This window comes from Schistocerca gregaria, chromosome 8, assembly GCF_023897955.1.
Source record: "Schistocerca gregaria isolate iqSchGreg1 chromosome 8, iqSchGreg1.2, whole genome shotgun sequence".
NCBI lineage: Eukaryota > Metazoa > Arthropoda > Insecta > Orthoptera > Acrididae > Schistocerca > Schistocerca gregaria.
The window spans coordinates 6,119,245-6,128,056 of record NC_064927.1 but is presented as its reverse complement, the minus strand read 5'-3'; the positions used below and the strand labels follow the sequence as shown (position 1 = coordinate 6,128,056).

Sequence of the window (8,812 nt, the reverse complement as noted above, 5' to 3'; positions counted from 1 at the left end):
TTTTTTCCAGTTCTGAAAAAGAAATATACTGTTTTAGTGTAGCAATTGAGCAGTACGAAACCGTCTGAATGTTGCTGTTGACCATTTCCTGCTTGGATATGTTCTTCAGCTTGAAACACACACAACAAGACCGGTGTTAACTAGCGAAATGGTCGGCAGAGTGCCGTCGCCGCGAGTTTTGACTGGCACTTGCACATCTAAGACAACGTCGGAAAGTAACTCGTTCGGCTTATGAGTCACATCAAGTATGTGTGTTAATATTGACGCCACCAGCTCTGCAGGTTTTCATGCTATTCGTTTACCTCTCAGAAATGATTATGAAATAAAAGTGAAGTACGTGACGAGTGTGACGTTAGGAAAACATTAGGCAGCATGGAGAGATTCTGTATGGGACCACCCAACCCAAACGAGTACTGTGTGACGTGCTACCCGGCACATATTCACCTAGGCAGATAGTTCCGCCGCGGCCGCGGCCGTGAGCAGACGTGCGGTAGTGGTCGCTTCGCCTGAGCTTGGCGTCGCCCGCAGCTGTTGGTACTGTAAGTAGTACTTCAAGAAAGTGATGGAAGATGAGTTGAGAGGTTACACTCTACGATTTGGATTTCCGTATGGATATGCTTGACCTCAGGTTCACGAACTCGTTGACTGGTTTTACGATCGTTTAGGACTGCGAGATGAAGAAGTTCTTGGCTTTTCATATGATTTTCTTGCGAACGCTGTGTATGTAAAATTTGTTAGTGACGATCCTTGCGTTCGTATTATGACCCTCACGGAGGGCACAGCGGATTTTGTGAATTCTAAAGGCGAAATATGCAAAGTGTCTGTTAGTCATGCTGGCCTAGGGCTACGAACCGTCCGGATATTTAATTTGCCTTTCGAAGTTGGCTTCGATAGAATTCGGCAAGCTTTGTCTCGCTACAGTAATGTCCTGCAAAATCATGCCGAGCAGTGGAGGGGTTACAGACATTTCAATGTAGATAATGGCTTTAGGAATGCGAAAATTGATTTGACGAAGCACATCCCGTCCAACATTTTGGTGCAGGGTTTTCGAGCGGTGGTGATGTACGAAGGACAACCGAGAACTTGTGTAATTTGTGGTTCTACCGACCATTTAAAATCTGCTTGTCCCCGTGTCCGGGCGGGTCGACGAAGAATGCAACATTGTCTTACGCCTCTCGATGGGCAAGATGACAATCGGTTGTCTTACGCCCAGACTCTGATGGAGTCGCCTGTGACACACCCGACGCTCCACCAACCGGCTGCGGTGACCCCAGACGCCGGCGCAGTTATTGTCAACAACTCTGCGACAACCCCCCAATGTCCCGTTCGTAGTGATGACACCGATGCCGACAGCCACGCTGCACACCTGCAGGTTTCCACGACTGTCGGCCGTCGTGCCGACCATGCAGGACCGACTCCCGTCATTACTCCAACCATGTTCGCTGAGCTGAAACAGTTGTCGGATGGTGGCGACAGGTCGCGCGTTTCTTGCACCCCTGACGTTGCGCCCCCCACACCCCTCCCTCCCGGCAGTGACCAATCTGAGGAAGGCTCTACGCACAGCCTCTTGACGGATACCAAAACCGTTTCTGACGCCGACGCACCTCCCCAAAGAACGGGGAAATCTAAGCGGGCGGCACGGAAGCAGAGTGAGGAGGAGATACGCACTCTGGAAAAGAAACTTCAGCGCACCATAAAGCAGATCCGAAAAGACGGCAGTGACCGCGGCAGCACAGATGAAATGGGTTCCGTCTCCCGCCACGTGGGGGAGGCCGATATGGACATGCATGTCGACCGTCCGAGTCCTGAGCTCATGGATACTGGCCATCAGCATACGCCATCCGAAAAGTCTTGGGCTGAGGACAGTGAATAAAACGGACCCTTCCTATCCCCACCATGCAAGATTACACACTTGCCACAGTTAATTTAAATCGGATCGCATCCGATGTCAAACTTAAATGTTTGACCGACTCTCTACATGCAGCAGATATCGATATAGTTTTTTTCCAAGAAGTTGTGTCACCCAAGGTTAGAGAAATACCTGGGTATGATGCCATATTAAATCTAGGCACTGAGACGGGAACTGCGATTTTATTCAAAGCTGGCATCGCCTACCAACCTACAGCGATCTGAGAAACGGGACGCGGCATTGCCGCCCAATTACAGGATTTGCTTCTCCTGAACGTGTACGCCCCGACAGGGTCCGCTGGCAGACGGGACAGAAGTGATTTTTTTAGGGCTGAAGTTGTGCCATTATTGACAAACGTTCGTCTGAAGATCATCCTGGGTGGGGATTTTAACTGCGTTTTGCGCAAAGCAGATCAACGTCCGAATTTTAATTTTTGTCCCGAGCTACTAATGTTAACAGATGGACTGCATTTAAAAGATAGTTGGTGTCACCATCGACCACACACGATGGGATATACCTATGTGAGCGCTGCCTCTTCCAGCCGTCTGGATAGGTTTTATGTTTCTCAAGATCTTTTAAATACCATTCGTGATTGTGAACTATGGCCGCTCAGTTTTAGTGACCACTCCGCATACCACGTAACGTTACGGCATTTGCGACAGAAGACATTTTTGGGACGCGGCACGTGGCAGCTGAATGTCTCGCTGCTAGAAGAAGCGGACTTAAGGCGTTGCCTCGTTGCCACGTGGCAGCAGTGCCTCCAGAGGCAAGCTCGGTATAGGGAGCGCATTCTTTGGTGGACGGATTTTGTTAAGCCGCGGATTAGGAAATGTCTTTGCCAGTTTGCCAGGACCAGGGCTTACTGGAGGAAACAGTCTCTAGAATTTTATTTCCTCGGTTTACGCCAGCTGTACAGCGATCCCTCCGCATTGTCCGACAACCTGATCCGCATCAAGCGTATCAAAGCAAAACTTACAGCTTTAGTTCGTGAAGCACTTGTTGGTAATCGGGTACGATCGCGCTCTTCTGATGACGTTTCCCACGAGTCCACATCGTTATTCCATATCATACGGGAAAAGAAACGTGGTAAACAAAAACTTATTGCTCATCTTACGGATGCTGGGGGGCATCTGTACAATGAGCAGGGTGCTATCAAGGCGTATGTCTTCAATTATTTTCGAGAACATTATTCCGAGTCAGATACCGATCTATCGGCGGAGGATGATTTTTAAACGACATCGCCTCCACAGTGGATCAGGATGATAACGCTGATCTCTTGGCCAATGTCACCAACTCTGAAGTTAAGTCCATTATTGCGTGCGCTGCCAAGAACAAAGCTGCCGGCTTAGACGGCTTACCGGTCGAATTTTATTCACGGTATTGGGATGTGATCGGCGACGAATTGACCCGAATGTACAATGAATTGCTCTCGCATGCTGCCTTCCCCCCGCAGTTCACGCAAGGAATGGTTGTCCTGGTTCCTAAGACATCAAATCCGTCTATGTTAAATGATTTTCGGCCCATTACGTTGTTTAACTCCGATTTCAAGATCTTGACTAGGATTATAAGCAACAGGCTTAAAAGTGCTTCTTGGCAAAGTACTTGGCCCTTATCAGACGAGTGCAGTCAGTGGTCGATCTATGTTAAATGCCCTGTGTGAATATCGTGACCTGGCTTATTTAACTTGGATTACCAACACTGATTTGGCGTTACTGTTTCTCGACTTCGATAAGGCGTTTGACAGAATTAATCACGGATTTTTATTGCGCACAATGAGTAAAATGGCATTCAGTCAGCGTTTTCGACAGCTTATTAAGAAATGTATCTGCGGAACGTCTTCACGCGTGAAGGTTAACGGCCAGTTAACCGCCCCTGTGCCTATACGACAAGCAGTACGACAAGGGTGCCCCCTTTCCATGACTTTATTCTCGATTGCTATAGAGCCACTTCTTAAAAAGTTTTACATAACTTTACATGGGTTGCAAACGTTAAACAACAAAACGGTCTGCCACGCCTATGCCGCCGATATCAGTGTGATTATTACTACCACCGAAGAGCTGGGGTCAGTTCGTCGGATTGTCCATCAGTACTCTGTCACTTGTGGCGCCAGACTTAATGAGCGAAAGTCCAAAATCACGCCGTTGGGTCGTAATCCAAACGCCATCGATATTTCTTGGTTGGAGAAGACCGAACATCTGTGGCATTTAGGCCTGGTTATATCACCACATCCCCAGGCAATGCTCAACGCGAATTGGGAACGCAAGCTTACCATCTTACGTGCGGTGATCAAAGAACATAACATGCGGTCTTTAGACCGGATGCAGAGGGCACAGTTTATTAATAGTTACGTTTTCAGTAAGCTCTATCATACTGCCGCTGTTTTACCAATCCCAACAGCCATTGCGAAAAAATTTTTAGCACTTGCTTGCTGGTATGTCTGGGGAGGGAACATCTTTAAAGTTTCCTTTAAAGCTACCTCGTTACTTCGTTCCCGAGGTGGCTCAGGCGTCAAAGACGTTGAATCCCATTTGTGGCTACTTTTTTAACTCGTACTTCCCGCATACTACACAGTAACCAAAATAGCCTTACGGAACAGCTTTTCAAGACCTTACGTCCAAAGGAGTTGTCTGCGCCAACGTATGTGGGACACATTCATCCTGAGCTCAGCTATGTCTGGCGATATTATGTGGAGCCCAGCTATGTTCAGGATAACCCGCATCCTTTCCACACGACGGAGATCTATCGTGCTCTTACTAAACGGCAGCTGAATAACCCAATTGAGAAGAAACATTTAGGCATAAACTATAGAAATATATGGAAGAACATTAGTTATCCGTTCCTTCGTTCCAGAGTTCGATCTGTTTGGTATGACGCTGTCAATAAGGTGATTCCCACTGGAGAGAAATTGCACAAAATCAAGCTGCGGCCCACCCCGTTTTGTGCCAAGTGTAACCTAGTGGAAACCCTGCCGCATCTCTTCCACTGCAGGGATCAAACACAGATATGGCAGTGGACACGAAAGAAACTCGCTGTCATTAATAGGACGTCGGATACTTCCATTCAACTTCAAGACGCGCTCCGACCAGACTGGCAGCTTTATCCTCAATCTAAGAATAATAGTTATGTCTGGCTCATGGGCCTGTTCGTCTATTACATGCTCGTCCATACAACGGCAACGCTACACGATTATCAGATGTACCTCATCGAAGAGTACTATGCGATTAAGAAATTGCGACAGTATAAAGACCAGTTCCAATATTTTCTCACTATTGCTTTAAGTGATGAAAGAATTAAAGTTTCTAAATCCATTGGGCGGAGTTTTTCTTTTTTTTCACTACTTTGTTATTATTGTTATTGTTTCCATGGATTGGTCTGCTCCGCACCGTCAGATGTGGGTGATTTGCATCATGGATCAATAGACGGTACAGAGTACATCGTGCACTCGGCCTCGAACATTTAATTGTATTTTGGTGTTCCTTTTCGTTTTGCAATGAAAGCACTTTACTTTTGGTTCCGCAGTGCGACACCCAGAAGAGGATCCTCATTTCTTTACTTTCATTTCGCATTATCTTTCATCAAAGCTGCACAAAGATTTAGTAAGAACCAGAAGTTTTCTGCAGCTTCTATTATTCCTATCAAGAGGACTTATAATACGGGAAATGGTTGCTTGGCATGTCCCTGCTCTATGGTGCCCCCACGTTACCAGCGCGCATCTTCAAACGCATAGCATGCTCAAGGTACGTTCGATTCCGAATGCACAAAGAGTGTGGTCTTGTTTCCCAGTTTATATTTGGTCGTTCTCGTAAGAGGTTGAAAGTAACGAATGGGTGGGAAAGAGCAAGGGGCAGCGGCTGTGTAGAACGAAAACACAATTCCTCAGGGGTGTGAGCGTTTCGAGATGAGTCGTATATAAGTTATACTAAGTCGTCAGTGACCGTGTGGCCTAATGGATAAGGCGTCGGACTTCGGATCCGAAAATTGCACTTTCGAATCCTGTCACGGTTGCGTTATTCCAGTTCTGAAAAAGAAACATACCGTTTTAGTGTAGCAATTGTGCTGTACAAAAACCGTCTGAATGTTGCTGTTGACCATTTCCTGCTTGGAGATGTTCTTCAGCTTGAAACACACACAACAAGACCGGTGTTAACTAGCGAAATGGTCGGCAGAGTGCCGTCGCCGCGAGTTTTGACTGGCACTTGTACATCTAAGACAACGCCGGAAAGTAACTCGTTCGGCTTATGAGTCACATCCAGTATGTGTGTTAATTTTGACGCCACTAGCTCTGCAGGTTTTCATTCAATTCCTTTACCTCTCAGAAATGATTATGAAATAAAATTGAAGTACGTGACGAGTGTGACGTTAGGAACACATTAGGCAGCATGGAGAGATTCTGTATGGGACCACCCAACCCAAACGAGTACTGTGTGACGTGGTACCCGGCATGTATTCACAGAGGCAGCCCGGCTAGCTCAGTCGCTAGAGTATGAGGCTTTTAAACTCAGGGTCGTGGGTTCGAGCCCCACGCTGGGCGGAACGGAATTTTGTTCCGCTGCAGATGTAAATTACCATTTTTCTGATTAACGTGAATTAATGGAAATAGCAACTATAAACTTTGCCTAGGTCTCCGTCAGTCGCAAGGAAACTGTATTTGAAGGTGAAGGTGATTTTGTAGACATGTTTGAAAGACATGTTCTGAAATGCAAGTGGTGTTGGTTGGAGATCACAGCGGTTACGTGTCAGATGTGTAGCCAAGCACTAATGGGTAGCCATAGCTGCAAATATTAGTCGGTAATATGAAGTGTTGTCAGCTGAAGACTGATTATCCAGACGACCGTAAGGACGAAGTACGCAAAAGTACCGCTAGCCCGCGCATCTTTAGCTCAGTGGATTAATTTTCCCTTTTCCTTTCACTTCTTTGTGGTTTTTCTGTTACCACAAGGCAATGGAGCCGCGATAATTTTCAGTTATAATCTCCTTCATATAGATGATTGTAGATTAAAAAAAAAGTGGCAGAGCACTGGTGTGGTAAACCAGGGGTCGTGAGTTCAATCCTCAGAGGAGGGGAAAAAAAGATAAAAAGAAAAAAAAAAGTGGCTAGGATACCTGGCCCCCACCCAGGAGGCCCGGGTTCGATTCCCGGTACCGGAAATTCGCGTTGAAGAAAATGGATAAGGCATCGGTCTCCTAAACTGGGGATTGTGGGTTCGAGTCCCACCAGAGGTACACGTTTTACTCACTGGGGCAAAATCATTCTCACCACATAAAAAAAAAAAAAAAGAAGAAGTTGCAGAACACTGGTCTAGTAAACCAGGGGTCATGAGTTCGATTCTCACAGGAGGCAGACGAATTTTGGATATCAGTTGTGCGTCGTGGCCGTATAGCAAACAGTAATTGGGATGACGAACAATTAGCGACAGGCGTTTTATTAAGAATTACTCTCAGATGTGATTAAGGCGAATGGCGCAGATAAAGCATTTGTCAAAGCGGTACAGCATAATGTGGGACGAGGCAGTAGATGTATTTTTCATATATCTCAGAGTGTCTCTCGGTCGTCGTCGTCGCCGCCGCTTCTGCAGAAGTAGCAAATGGCCATCGTAGCAAATGCGGCGAGAGACGCCCTGTCTTCGATTGCGAATGCACAAAGTGTGTGGTTTTGTTTCCCAGTCTATATTTGGTCGGTCTCGTAAGAGGTTGAATGTGACGAAAGGGTGGGAAACAGCAAGGGGCAGCGTCTGTGTAGAACGAAAACACAATTCCTCTGGGGTGTGAGCGTTTCGAGATGAGTCGTATATAAGTTATACTTGGTCGTCAGTGACCGTGTGGCCTAATGGTCAGTCTGCTTTCCGCAGCGCTGCGGCGAGGACGTCTTGTTTACGTCCCGTCCGCGTGGTCGCGAGTGCTCGTAGTTGTTTACTACTGCGTTGTCACTACCGACGCACCATGGCACATTCATAGAGACAAACCACCATCAATATCAGTTTTCAACCCGATCATGCACGACCGCGAGCTTTTGAAGTGGAACGTTTCTTACGTGACGACGTTAAAATTGACCCGCGAGACATAATTGTTATCCATCTCTCTATCACGAGCAGTGTTGTCTACGTCAAGCTAGTAAATGACGAGGTGTGCAACAGAATCGTGAGCGCACATGCGAACGGTCTTAAATTCAAACATCCTGATGGCCATATTGGGGCGGTCTCTATCGATCACGCGGGGCTTGGCCTACGTACGATACGCGTCTTCGAACTCCCTTTTGAAGTACCACCGGACGTAGTCGGCGCGGCTTTCCAGCCCTACGGCGGAGTGGTCAGCCATATGGCAGAAAAATGGACCACCTTTACAACGTACCCCGTTAAGAACGGGGTACGACAGATTAAAATTGAATTGACCAAACATGTTCCGTCCTGTCTTGTCATCGGCGGATGTAGGGCGATCATTATGTATGACGGTCAGCCACGCACTTGCTCTGGTTGTGGCCAAGTATGGCACGTCCGTTCGGATTGTCCCCGACGACGGCTTACTCAAATCCCGACAGGTGAATCTATGACTCCTTCTACGGTGACGACCCTTCCTCTCAATTACGCCGAAGTTACACGGGCAGCAACCTTTACCGATACTGACGAAATTAGTCCGATAGCCGCCCCCGACGGCGAGAACATAATGGCTTCTACAGTACAGGATCCGGTCTCTACAACGGCACCCCCACCTGATGATAATCGCCGACCGACCTTGCAAGAAGGCGTGGATGCCAGGATGGACATTGACCCACGGGTTGTGCCGACAGCGGCTTTTCTTCCAGACACCGGAGCAGCTGAAGAAATCCACCCACATTCAGATACTGAAGCACACGATCGTAAACAGCGTTCCCCGCGAAAACACAAGAGACAGCGGCGTGCTCCATCG

The 8,812-nt window shown here is 47.4% G+C and overlaps 1 non-coding gene across 1 annotated transcript; it reads left to right on the top strand.

Annotated features, from left to right (window-relative positions):
- The first annotated feature begins 6,367 nt into the window (after positions 1-6,367).
- Trnak-uuu (transfer RNA lysine (anticodon UUU)) lies at positions 6,368-6,440 on the top strand. Its single transcript has one exon. It is a non-coding gene; the product is annotated as a tRNA-Lys (tRNA).
- The last annotated feature ends 2,372 nt before the right edge of the window (positions 6,441-8,812 follow it).